Genomic DNA, 13611 nt, shown 5'->3' on the forward strand with positions numbered 1-13611 from the left:
TCAACCTCCCTTTGTTGTTTCCCTACTCTTCCGTCTATTATCAAGTTTTATCCTCGTCGTATCAACTTCCCATTTTCCCTCACCACTCGACCTATACATTGATAAGAACGGACATCTTCAAACTTTGAGACAAAGATAAGCTTCTCATCCAATGCAAGATTCTTCAATCTTGAAGGCATATGGCATTATGTAAAAGTTGAAAAGAGGTAAACATGTTCATCAAGACATTGTTTTTTCTAGTGGTGGTGGTGGTGCTAAAGAGGGTTTCTTGGGAAAACGCGTTGTGCTACCCCAAGCATGATTTATATATGGAAGCACCCAAAAAAAAAAAAAAAAATCTCTTTTTGCTTTCGCAGAATGAACCGATGTCGGAGGTAGCAAGAGTCTCACTCGTGTTCCAAAAGCGAGTGAGGAGTCAAAACTCACGATGTAAACGGTGATTTTTTCCATGGCAATTGTATTTTTTTATTGCAATTTTTTGGTTCACACTCCGAAATTCTTGGATATAGTGTGAAAATGGGTGGAAAAAAGGGCCATTTTCGCCGGTGTCAAAATATCCAAAATTTGTTGTGATATAGAAAGAAGCCTTCCGCTAGGTAGTACATTAATAATTGAACATAAAAACAACATTTTCATATACCACGTAATCAAGATTTGGACCAATAGCCGTGTCTCGTGCGTGCAATATAAGCTGAAAACAAAGGCCGGCACACCACACTTTTCCATACCATGTCAACAAGATGTATATGAGAGAGAGAGAGAGAGAGAGAGAGAGAGTACAAAAGAGTTCTTCCATGTTTGGGAAAGTTCTTTTCCTAAACGATTGGGTTTCTTCCTTCTCAAGATGCAACCCGGGAACACTAGTAGAATTTTCTAAATTTGTAATATTTTGGACTCTTTTCTTGTCTATTTTACCTATTTCTCTTTTCTTCACATTGGTTTGCAACCGGCTAATCTTGATTTTCAATCGGCTCAAGACTAAGCTGAGGCAAACCTTTCCCAACACTCGAGTTCTTACTTTGGAAAAGCTTGTCTCAACTTACACAGTCTAGATTAACAGTGTCAAAAAGTTTAGAAAAAGAAAAAACTATTGGTCGATAGCATAGAAAAAAAAATCCTAGAATATAAATAACACTAGTGTGGCCGACGACCTTCGGCCGCCTCTCTCTCTCTCTCTCTCTCTCTCCTATGTGCACATTGTCCTCACTGCATCTGGATAAAGCAAATTGCGACACGTGACACTGAAAAACCAGTCTCCTTAATATATAGTATAGATAGTATGACCGTGATTGCCATGTGCCCGCTTGTGAGCTCAAGAAGCCGAAAAAGGATATTGGGCTCACCAAGTAAAAATATATATAAAAAATAGATCAAATTTGCAAAACTCTCTCTAGAAAAGCTTAAAAAGAAGAGCATTAGCTTTGAAAAAAGATATTTCATGGATCATGGAGTAATGGACGAACGCGCGCGAGAGAGAGAGAGAGAGAGAGAGAGAGAGAGAGAGAGAGAGAGATCTTTCTACAGCAGACAAATTAGTAAATCCCTTTTAATTATTGTTTTCAAACCACTTGGTTTGGTACTATCTGGTTTATCGGATGCTGTCACGTGCATCCGGGCTCACAAGATTACTTTAATAGTACAACAAAAAGCAAAGGTTAGCTAACTATTATTTGAGCAATAATACTTGTAAACGTAGGTTGTAGCTTCTGCAGGAACTCAACTATAAGCAGCATTCCGTGACATATAGCTTTGACCAGTACTGTAATTCCTGCGTAGAGCAAGCATGTAAGAAACCCGGTAAGTTTTCCTCTGTGTGTGTGTGTGTGTGTGTGTGTGTGTGTGTGAGAGAGAGAGAGAGAGAGAGAGAGAGAGAGAGTAACCATGACAAAGTGCATTGACGGCTCCTGCTGGCAGCTTCTCAGGGTTCAACGACAGGCTCAGGCGGTGGATCGTCTGGCAGGCCACCGGGCTCGATGGGCTTGGGAGGGTCATCGGGAGGGCGTGGTCGACCGCCAGTGGGCTTGGGAGGCCTGGGCCCGCCAGGCTCCAGGGGCTTGGGCGGAGGGTCGAGAGGCTTGGGTGGAGGGTCGTCTGGGGGGTGCAGGGGCCTGGGTGGGGGGTCGTCTGGGGGGTCGATGGGCTCCGGGGGTCGATCATGGGGCTTGGGCGGAGGGTCGAGCGGCTTGGGTGGAGGGTCGTCTGGGGGGCGCACGGGCCTGGGCGGGGGGTCGTCTGGGGGGTCGATGGGCTCCGGGGGGCGCTCCTCCAGCAGCTCTCTCGTAGCAGATACGTTGCCGTCACAAGGCTCAGGAGCGCCGCATTCTCTGCTGCTTCCCAGCCCCTGCTGCACGCACAACATCAGTATTCCCACCATAGCCAGTGCCTGCAAGACTGTCGGTCCCATCCTCTTCTGTCAGCTCTACTCGCTCTTCTCTCTCTCTCTCTCTCTCTCTCTCTCTCTCGTCCCACTCTGAGTGATCGCTGCTTGTCAGCACCACCCTCCCTAAGGCCGGGCATTGGTTTGATTGAGGCAAGCTTCAGTACTGAGTTTACACTTCCCATATTATTAGTTTCTATTCGGAACGGCGTGTATTGCATGCATGCAGGTCGGTGCTAGAAAAATGCTTTTTCCGAAAACCTAGATTTTGGAGGTAAATTGACAATATATATTTGGCTTCTCACCTAGTTCGTTCTTGAACATGAGCTACAATGATCTTCCACAACTAGAGTCACATCATTGAAGACACATCGGCCACTGACACCTCTGCTAATTTCCTTATTTGAGTCCAGTTCCGCAATATTGAAGGGTTTGCAAAAGATATGAGTTCCTTTGCCAGTAGCGAGGTGGCTTGATCAAAGCCACCTGCAGGTGAGCCAAATGGCAAGCGAGGGTGCTCGAGCAGAGTCACCAATAGATCAACCAAGTGGCAGATGGGGAGGGAGGGAGTGGAAATTTTCCATGGTAGAAACCGCCAATGAGGAATTGTAGAAATCACCATTGCAGGGGAGGCATTGTGGAACCCTCCGGCAGGGGAGAGCAATATTGAAAAGTCGAGGCGATTGATCGCTCGGACAAGAGATCATTAGCGAGGGAGAGCCACCAAAGGTGTTGAGGCGTCGTTAGTCTATCAAGGCAAAGATGTTGCAAGAGTTTCCAGTAGACAAAGGATCCATTAGGAAGAGAGCGAGTGCAGCAAGCCAAGAGAGGGACGATGCATGTAGAGAGTTGGGAGGATGCAACAAAATACACAACTGAAATAGAAGCTGCTAGCAACAAGAGAGGGAGGACAAGGGCATGGGGTTTACGTACCCTCTTCACGCAATTCAAGAGATACCTCATCAAGGCAACCTGGTTGTACCCCCCCCCCCCCCCCCCCCCCCCCCCCTCAGGTTCTGGTGCGCAGCTACATGCCTCTCTCATTATTCAAGAACCATCTCAAGATGACATGGTACGACGTTTGTGTTACAACTAGCCTAGCGTGGTGGATGAGCTCCCGAAGGGATGACGGAGTGCCTAGCATGGCATGGCAACTTATAAGTAAGAAGGGGGTTAGATCTCGCAACAGTGGATTGATTCAAAGTCATTTGTAGCTTTGGAGAGAGAGAGAGAGAGAGAGTCCTCGCTACCTCTACTTACGAGAGGGTGAGTCTTGTTTGCACTGCAAAAGGGCTACCCTACCATGTGTGCAAAGCTCACACTCCATTCAGCTTGGGTGCAGGCACCTAGACAGGATTCCAACCTTTTTAATAAAGTAATATAGTATAGTACATAGATAATCTACTATCTACTATAACATAATATGGCGGAGAGGATGACCCTTTACCTGCACGTGTCATTTTCTGCGAGCTGAAGGCTATAAGCCAAACGGGAGAGAAGCACGCGATAGAGAGAGAGAGAGAGAGAGAGAGAGAGAGAGAGAGAGCGCATACATCAATATCTATGTACGAGTAGCGCATACATCTATATCTATGTACGAGTACGGCCGGCCGCCTTCGGGAGCCTCTCTCTCTCTCTCTCTCTCTCTCTCTCTCTCTCTCTCTCTCCCCCCACAAAATTTACAGCATTTATAAGGTTGTAATTTGTAAAAGCCATATCTTATAGTCAACCATTCCTAGCAGCCTTGGATTAATGATCATCAACCATTGCTACTTGCAACCAATTCACATGCTTTGACACTCACATGTAGCATGTGCTCATTCAAGATATCCTTGCTAAGGCCCACCACACTTAACTCTCAGTAGTGGGTCGAGGGTTCTCTCTCTCTCTCTCTCTCTCTCTCTCTCTCTCTCTCTCTCTCAGGCCCCATGGGCATTCGTAGACCCTCCTTTTACTGCCTCGGTAGACTACCCATTTACCTTCTTTACAGGCTTAAGACATCTTCTTGATATCATCCTTTTTAATTCTGAGTTGATTCGTGGTCAGCTCCTCAGTAATCCAAAGCTTTGTTCCTTTGAGGAGACGGGATTGACGTAGAAGCTTCACCCGATCCTCTTTGTCCTTGAAAGTAAGGTCACAATGCTCAAGACACATGATGTGTGTATCATTGATCCAAGTGACTGTCTTTGGCTTGATATTGAATGGTTCAAGAATATCGTTGAGTTTGATGATTGCTTCTTCAAGGATGTCCTCAACGGTGCACCACGGTGAGGGGAGCCCACCGATGTGGACCTTGAGGGCAATCTCTTCTTGAAGTCTTCGTTTGCAGAGCTCCTTTGTTACACAATTCTTTACTTCGGTGATGGTTGTTGATTGAGCTCGGCTAACCTTTGCCTCAACCTCCTTTACTTTGTCGGTGGCGAGGTCAACCATAGAATTGAAGTGTTATTCTATCTTGTTGAGGCGAGATTTAAGCTCAACGTTCTCTTCCAAGACTCGATCAAGAGTTACTTATAGCTGAGTAATTCGATCAAGTCTGCTAGGGGCTACTACCACAGCTGCAAAACTCAGTCGTGTTCTCATAGGGGTCTTTTGGGTAGTCATCCCTATGCTTAGGAAGGTCTAGAGATCTAAGGAAAGCTCAATAAAAGAACCACTGACAGGTTGGGGAAAACAACGAGACCAAGAAAGTGCAAAATCCAAAGAAAACCTTTGGATTTTCTGAATGAAAGAACCACTAACAGGTTCCCTGCAAACTCTCTACATAGGGCCCTGACAACCTGCCTGCGGGTAGGCCTACAGAGGCCACAAACTCCTGCTAAAAGAAAAGTGAAGCGAGGCCACAACCTGCATGCCTACAGAGGCCATGACATTGCCAAAAGCATAGACTAGAGCAAGGCCATGACTTGCACGCCTACAAAGGCCATGATGCTGCCAAAATCCTGTGGAGCGAGGCCATGACTTGTTGCCGAACTTCTCAATCTTGTATGTGGGCTTGTGTAGGGCATGGCCAGATCCAAACGCCCTTCAGAGGGTTGCCCCTCACCCAGGGGAGGACAACCGCAAAGAAAGAGAGAGTTGGCAAACCCTAACAAGAGAGAGAGAGAGAGAGAGAGAGAGAGAGAGAGAGAGAGATTTTGAAGAGAAATTATTTAAAATTTGAATTTGACATTTTGGGAGGAGAAAGAGAATAGAAAATGATTTAGAGTGTGTAGATATAGGAAAAACAACCTAAAAAATGTTTTTTCATATATATATATATATATATGTATATATATATATATGTATATATATATATATGTATATATATATATATATATATATATGTATGTATAGATATATAGATATATATATATATATGTATGTATATATATATATGTATGTATGTATATATATATATATATATATATATATATATATATATATATACATACATATATATATATATCTATATATCTATACATATATATATATATATATATATATATATGTATATATATGTATATATATATATATATATATACATATATATATACATATGTATATATATATATATATATATGTACATATACATATATATGTTGGGATCGGAGAGCACACACACAGAGAGCCAACACGAAGAAGGAGATAGACACAGTGTATGGCGGGGCGGTACTCACACTACAATGTGTAGTTATGAGTATAGTTATTATGAATGAGTAAATGAATGGTTGTACATGGGCGGCTGAACAACGGGCAGCCGGGCACACGGGCCTTTAACCCAACAATCTCCCACTTAAAGGCAGTGTGCCTTTAAAGTGGCCAAAGTACAGCAAAAGAAGTCAAGCCATACCCATCAGCGATCTACAGTGTGCAAACCGCTGTGAGGGTAACGACTTCGTGAGTAGATCAGCAGGGTTATCGTCAGTGTATACCTTGACAAGCTCTATGCGCTTGTCCTCTAGCACCTCTCGTATGAAGTGATACCTCACCTCAATGTGCTTTGTCTTCGCATGGAAGACAGGATTCCGTGCCAACTCTATGGCACTCTGACTATCACAATGTAGAATCGGAGCATCACCAGCCATACCAAGATCTCCCACTAGTCGTGAGAGCCATACGGCCTCCTTGGCAGCCTCAGTGGCAGCCATATATTCAGCCTCTGTAGTGCTCAAAGCAACGCATGGCTGTAAACGTGATGCCCACGAAACCGGTCCACCTGCAACTGTGAACACATAGCCGCTAGTAGACTTCCTCGAGTCCACTGACCCTGCATAGTCTGAATCTGTATATCCGCAAACAGACATATCTTTCTCACCATAACATAGGGACAACTCTGAAGTCCCTCTCAAGTATCTGAGAATACCTCTCACTGCATCCCAATGACGCTTGCCCGGGTTAGACATGTACCTGCTAACCACACCAACTGCATGAGCAAGATCTGGACGTGTAGCCACCATGGCATACATCAAGGAACCAACAGCTGACGCATAGGGAATCTGAGACATCTCTGTAGTCTCCAAATCTGTCTGAGGGCAGTCATCATGGCTGAGTTTTACATATGGAGGCAACGGGGTACTAATGGCCTTCCCCCCTTCCATATGAAAACGCTCAAGCACCCTGTCAATGTACTCTTTCCGACTAAGAAAGAGCATCTTGCGAGAACGATCACGAGTGATCCGCATACCCAAAATATGACTGGCATCCCCAAGATCCTTCATGGAAAAGGTCTCATGTAGCCTATGTTTCAAGGCATCCACATCAGAAATACACTTCCCTGCGATCAGCATGTCATCCACATACAAAACCAAAACAATAAGACTACCATCTGCAGCCTTGCGAGTATAGAGGCATGGGTCCTCATAACTGCGTGCATAGCCCAATGAACTCATGAATGCATCAAACTTACGATACCATTCACGAGATGATTGCTTCAGCCCATACAAGGTCTTAAGAAGCCGGCATACCATCTTCTTTGAACCATGAATAACAAACCCACTTGGTTGCTCCATGTACAAATCCTCGTGCAAGTCCGGATGTAAGAAATCTGTCTTTACATCCATTTGCTTCAACTCCATGTCTTCTGTAGCTACCAAAGCAAACAACATACGCAAAGTAGACATCTTCACCACTGGGGAGAAGATCTCGTCAAAATCAATGCCCTTCTGTTGCTTGAATCCTTTAGCCACAAGCCTTGCTTTGTACCTAGGCTTTGCATCCATTGAACACAATTTTATCTTGTAAACCCACTTGCATGGTAGTGCCTTCTTACCCTTTGGCAAAGGAGTAAGCTCCCACGTTTCATTTTGGATCAACGAATCCATCTTTGACTGCATAGCCTACTCCCACTTGAGCTTGTCAACACTAGACATGGCCTCATCATAACATGATGGCTCCCCGCAATCAGTCAACAATACATAATCCATAGAAGGCACAAAACGCTGAGGCTGTCTTGCACGCCGCTCTGAACGCCTCAAAGACTGTGCAGGAGGTGCATCTGGCTGTCCCACATCTACATGATCTCCCAACAAGGGCTGATCTCCCACTTGAGGGTCAATGGGCTGCCCACGAGCAGCCATGGGACCATCATACCGATGACCATCCTCCTCAAATATCACACGCCGAACCTCAACCGTTCGCGGTGATGCTCTATACATAGAGTCCTCATGAAAAACAACATCATGGTTGCGCACAATCTTCCTGTCAATAGGATCCCACAATCGATAACCCATCTCACCAGAGCTACCATAACCCAAGAAGATACATCTCTTGCTCTTTGGATCCAATTTGCTACGTTTTGCCTTAGGTACATGTACATAAGCTTCACAGCCAAAAACACGAAGGTGACCATACGAAGGTGGCAAACCTGTCCATACCTCTTCAGGCACTTTGAAGCCCAAAGGAACACTGGGTGAACGATTTATCAAATGCACAGAAGTGGCAACAGCTTCAGCCCAAAATCCATTTGACAAACCAGCCATAGAAAGCATACTACGAACTTTTTCCTGTATAGTCCTGTTCATGCGCTCTGCCACACCATTTTGAGGAGGTGTATAGGGAGCACTAAGCTCGCGCCATATACCCTTCTTAACACATAATGTTGTGAAAGCATGAGACATAAATTCACCCCCATTGTCCGTACGTAAGCACTTCAACTTACAACCTGATTGGTTCTCGACAAGAGCCAACCATTGCTTAAATATATCAAACACCATATCCTTCTTACGAATGGGGTATGCCCATACCTTCCTGCTAGCATCATCAATGAACGTAACAAAGTACATAGCACCTCCAAGAGAAGCATTGGGCATCGGCCCACATACATCACTATGCACCAAAGCTAGCTTTTCCAAAGATCTGTGTGGAACACTTTTCTTATGAGAAGACCGAGCATGTCGACCATAAAGGCAATGCTCACAAAACTCAAAACCACCAAAATCTGAAACGGGAATGTTATCCGCACGTGCCAACAACTTCAAACCTTTTAGTGACATATGCCCCAAACGCTGATGCCATAAAGAAGCAGGAGGTTGCTCAGTGATCCCCACAATGTGATCAGCCACACTAGCTACACAAAGGGAATACAACGTATTCCTCTTAGCACCTTTAACCAAAACAAGGCTGCCCTTAGTGATTTTCCAACCTCCATCACCAAAAGATACATTGAAACCAAGTGAATCCAACTGACCCACACTAATCAAGCTTTTTGCAAGAGCCGGCACATGACGCACACGCTGCAAGACAAACGTAGTAGAGTTTGGCATAGCCAAATGAATATCCCCAATGCCATGAATCTGCATAGAACGCCCATCGGCAATCCTGACAGTACCTGTGCTCGAAGCATCATAGTCATGAAACCACGACCTATGAGGCGTAACGTGAAAAGAAGCACCACTGTCAATGACCCAATCCATAGGCATACTACGCTCATGAGTGAGAAGAAAAGCGTCATCAAAATAGGATGCAAGCAACACATCACCAAGCTCTTCACTAGTAGCACTAGTCGGAGCACATACATGGTCATCTTGAGAGCTACACTCTCCCTGTGTTGCATTTAACTCCTCAATCTTGACATTGGATTTAGGCTTGTCCTTAGCATCATGGTCTTTCTTCTTACCATCTCCATTTTCCCTTTTCCACTTGTAGCAATCCTTTTTGAAATGGCCTTTTCTACCACAATGAAAACATTCCACATCCTTTTTACTTGTGCCTGCACGGGACTTGCTTCTAGATTTACCCCTGTTGGACTTATACTTGTCCATAGTCCTGCCTCTGACAACCATTGCACTAGAAGACTTACTACCTGCATTATTCTTTCGATTAATCTCTTCCGTGAGAAGACTAGACTCCACATTAGTACTTGTCAACTCATCCGCAGGAACCGAGTTACTTATGGCTGTCCTAAATGTGTCCCATGACTCAGGCAACGTGACAAGTAAAAACATAGCTTTTACATTGTCCTCAAACGTAATTTTCTGCGTAGCAAGTTGGCTGAAAATTGTATTGAACTCATTCAAATGCGCATTCATGGAAGCACCTTCCTCCATTCGCAAATCAATAAGCTTTTTAATCTAATACACCATAGAAGCAGCCGAATGCTTATCATACATATCGCAAATCCGCTGCCATAGCTCATAAGCTCCACCCTGTGCATCTTTCACATTGTAATAAACAGACTTTGAAAGGGAAAGCCTAATGGTAGACCTGCACATCTCATCCAACTCCTCCCAATCATCCCTCTCCATGTTCTCTGGCTTAACTCCTTGCAACTTTAGAGGTCGAATCTGTTTCTTCTGCACCAAGACATTCCAAATCTGATCTTTCCAATATGAGAAGTTAGCACCATCCAACTTCTCAATATTGAAAACTGTGTCCTCTTTAGTGCCCATTACAACAAGAATGCAACAATGAGAAACCTGTAACCAACCAACAAACTGCCACAACAAAGTAGTGTTGCAAATCTGACAACACTTGCTGCTCAATCAAAGAGCAAACACATAGAGTATAAATCAGCCCATAATATGGTCAAAAAACGTACGTAGAAATCCACAAACAAATGCATAAACCCGTGACACCTGTAACTCAACCGGCCTAGGCAAACCGTGCCACAAAATGCATCAACAATGAGCTGTCATAGAGGCATAAACATACTCCATGTCTGAATAACCACAATAGAGACATAAGCTGACCAAGCTTACACAAATCCGTGAGCATAAATGGATCCAAGTGAGCATATAACCAATGCACAAGCTCAACGAAGTCCAATCTCTACTGTCAACCAAGTACCTGTCCGTACTCAAACCGCAACACTGCAAGCAAGAGCAAACCCGCTCTATGTATAAGTGAACCAAATCTCCACAATATCATGCATAAAGAGTGTCTGTCAAACTGCCATATCCACATCCATCAACATACATAGATGATGTAAACCTGTAGCTCAAGAACACGCATAAACAGACTGCCCAGAAGAGTAGAAGCTCCCACTCAAACCACAACCATATACATGGCTGTCCCACAGTCAAAATACATGTTTTGTAACCACAGAAGAAACCTGTATCCAAAGCTCCCTGTAACCTGTAACCTGTACCCGTACCTGTACCTGTACCTGCACCTGTACCTATACCTGTAGTCGAAGAAGACAATGTCGCGAAACTCCCACTCTATCTGTGTGTATGAGGCCACTCCAAGAAGAGGCTACACACTCTCAAATGAGCTGTGGGCTCACGTAAGTGGAAGACACTACAAAAATGGCACCTGTAATGGCTATGGAAGCTCTGGCAGCAGAAAACTACCAAAGAGAGCTGAAAAACGCAGCTCCTAGTCTGTAGCTCGGATGGGATTTCTAATGGCACGAATGGCTCCGAAAGGGGGGTTAAACCCCAGGACGCCTGCTGAAAATACTCGCGGAGTGTTGAACCTTCCAATGCCAAGCTCAGAAAAACCTTCTGCTCTTTAGAAATGCGCGCGTGCGCGAAACCGAAAAACGGCAATGAAACAGCAGCAAGTTTCAACACACTCAACAATGATGATGAAGCTCTCAATGCTCTCACTACCAAGCTCTGATACCACTTGTTGGGATCGGAGAGCACACACACAGAGAGCCAACACGTAGAAGGAGATAGACACAGTGTATGGCGGGGCGGTACTCACACTACAATGTGTAGTTATGAGTATAGTTATTATGAATGAGTAAATGAATGGCTGTACATGGGCGGCTGAACAACGGGCAGCCGGGCACACGGGCCTTTAACCCAACAATATAGATATATATGTATATACATACATACATATATATATATATATATATCTATATATATATATATATATATATATATATATGACTTGGGAAGAAGTTTTTAACTAAAAATGGGTCCAAATGAGTTTTGTTTTTTAAAAGTCATTTTTTGGCTCTTGGTTGTGCATGTTTTTGATGATGTGGAATGGAAAGGAAAGAGGAAGATGTTGACCCAATGCCATCCCATTTTTTTTCCCACCACTCTCAAAAATTAGAGAGAGAAAATGACTTCTTAGCTCCACCCTCTACTTGGGTCTAAAAAGTAGTCTTATAAATGCACATGTCCCCTTAGCCCATGCAAAGTCCATATTTTTCCTAATGGTAATGGCTCATTTGTGATCAGTGACATATCATCTAGTGGCGCCATAAAACTTGCAACGTTAGAGGGAGAAGAGATGCCCAACTGGATTAGTGGTTTTAGGTTGAAGAAATATTATCTATCACTAATCATTGAAATGCTAGAAAAGATTCATAAAGCACTAGAATGAAAGCAAAACACTCGAGTCATTCAAGCACAGGATCAAGAGGAAGCAAAGTTGCAAATTTTAGAGCGCATGGAACGACAAAACACCATCCAAATTCAACAACTTGCAACACCGCCTCCTCTTTTTAATGCGATTTAGATAGAGCCAAATTGGCATGGAGGTATGGTTGTATGCATCCATATACGACTGACAGATGGATCAACTGAGAGATCACTTGTTTGATACTAGAGCATGAGTCAATTTCATGAAGTATTCAGCATACCTAAAAATATCCAATGACAAATCAGATCAAGCTCAAGGCTATGAACAAAGGGATGATGGTTAGTTTAGGTCAAGCCAATGTGTCAATCAACATTGACAAACATCAATGCCCACACCAATTCCATGTAATGACATATACCAATCTTAACAAGGAAATCATCTTACGTGTCTCTTAGATGTGCATGTAGAATGCAATTCCAGATTGGCAGGAGGAAACCATAAAATTCAACCTTAATGGCACCTCTTATGTCATTCCCTTGGCACAAACTGGTCATATTTGGGACATCCAACCCATTAACAAAAAATTATACCCAAAATTGTCGCCTAAACTTGTTTGGCAATACAATGGCATGTACGGGTCAAGAAAACTATTGTGCTAGACAAACCAAAGAAAATCTGGTTACCAAAGAAAAGAAATTATCAAGTGCCTTGCATCTCAAAGAAACAATCACGAAAAAACTCACAAAACCCTCGAAGAAGTTCTACTTGGCAATGGAAACCCAAACAACCAAAAAAACCTAATTACAGACAACCCAAGTATAAATGGATTCTCAAGTGCAAATTTTTTTTTAAAAAATCCAAGCTCCCAAACCCAATTAGCAATGGAGACAAAGCAACTGACACAACAACCAACTCATCTGAATCCACCGACAAAGTACTAGTGGGTACCAAAGCAAACACCAACAATCGACATCAAACCAATGGTACTCATCACCAATCCAACAATCAAGGATAGAGCATGTTATTGAGAGGTTGGTGTGCTTGCCAAGAAGGTACCGAACCTTTGGTTGTGAAAGCTTGTGAGGAGGTAGCAAAGGATTCACTCCATGAAGTGTGGTGTTTGGTGGTGAATACTTAAAGTGCAGCCATAGAAGACTCTCTCTCGCCCTCTCATGTACATATAGAACTCTCAAAATAAGATAAATATGAAAACATCCAAGCTTTGATCATATCTAATTAAGGGTAGGATGAAAAGATTTATTGATACATTTATAGCGGCTAATCTTTGTCTTCCAAACAAACCCCAAATTGTTCTTTGAAATTGTAATTTCATACTCACCAAGATGTATGTATTTTGCCTAGCGGATTGGAATGAGTTGTGTATATAAGTCTTCATGGTTCATAATCAATCAAGACTCACCCTCTAGAGAAAAATAAATATGTGCACATTGAATGAGTTAGAATAATGTAGGAGTGGTAGAAAAATGGGGAGT

The 13611-nt window shown here is 43.4% G+C and overlaps 1 long non-coding RNA gene across 1 annotated transcript; it reads right to left on the reverse strand.

Moving 5' to 3' along the window:
* Nucleotides 1–1515: 1515 nt before the first annotated feature.
* On the reverse strand, nt 1516–2019 carry LOC147438550 (uncharacterized). The gene is made up of 2 exons (XR_015184450.1): nt 1881–2019; nt 1516–1768 (listed from the first exon to the last, which is right to left on the reverse strand). It is a non-coding gene; the product is annotated as an uncharacterized LOC147438550 (long non-coding RNA).
* Nucleotides 2020–13611: the final 11592 nt, after the last annotated feature.

The sequence above is a fragment of the Adiantum capillus-veneris genome, chromosome 16 (genome assembly GCF_014529385.1).
Source record: "Adiantum capillus-veneris isolate H3 chromosome 16, ASM1452938v2, whole genome shotgun sequence".
In the NCBI taxonomy this organism is placed as follows: domain Eukaryota; kingdom Viridiplantae; phylum Streptophyta; class Polypodiopsida; order Polypodiales; family Pteridaceae; genus Adiantum; species Adiantum capillus-veneris.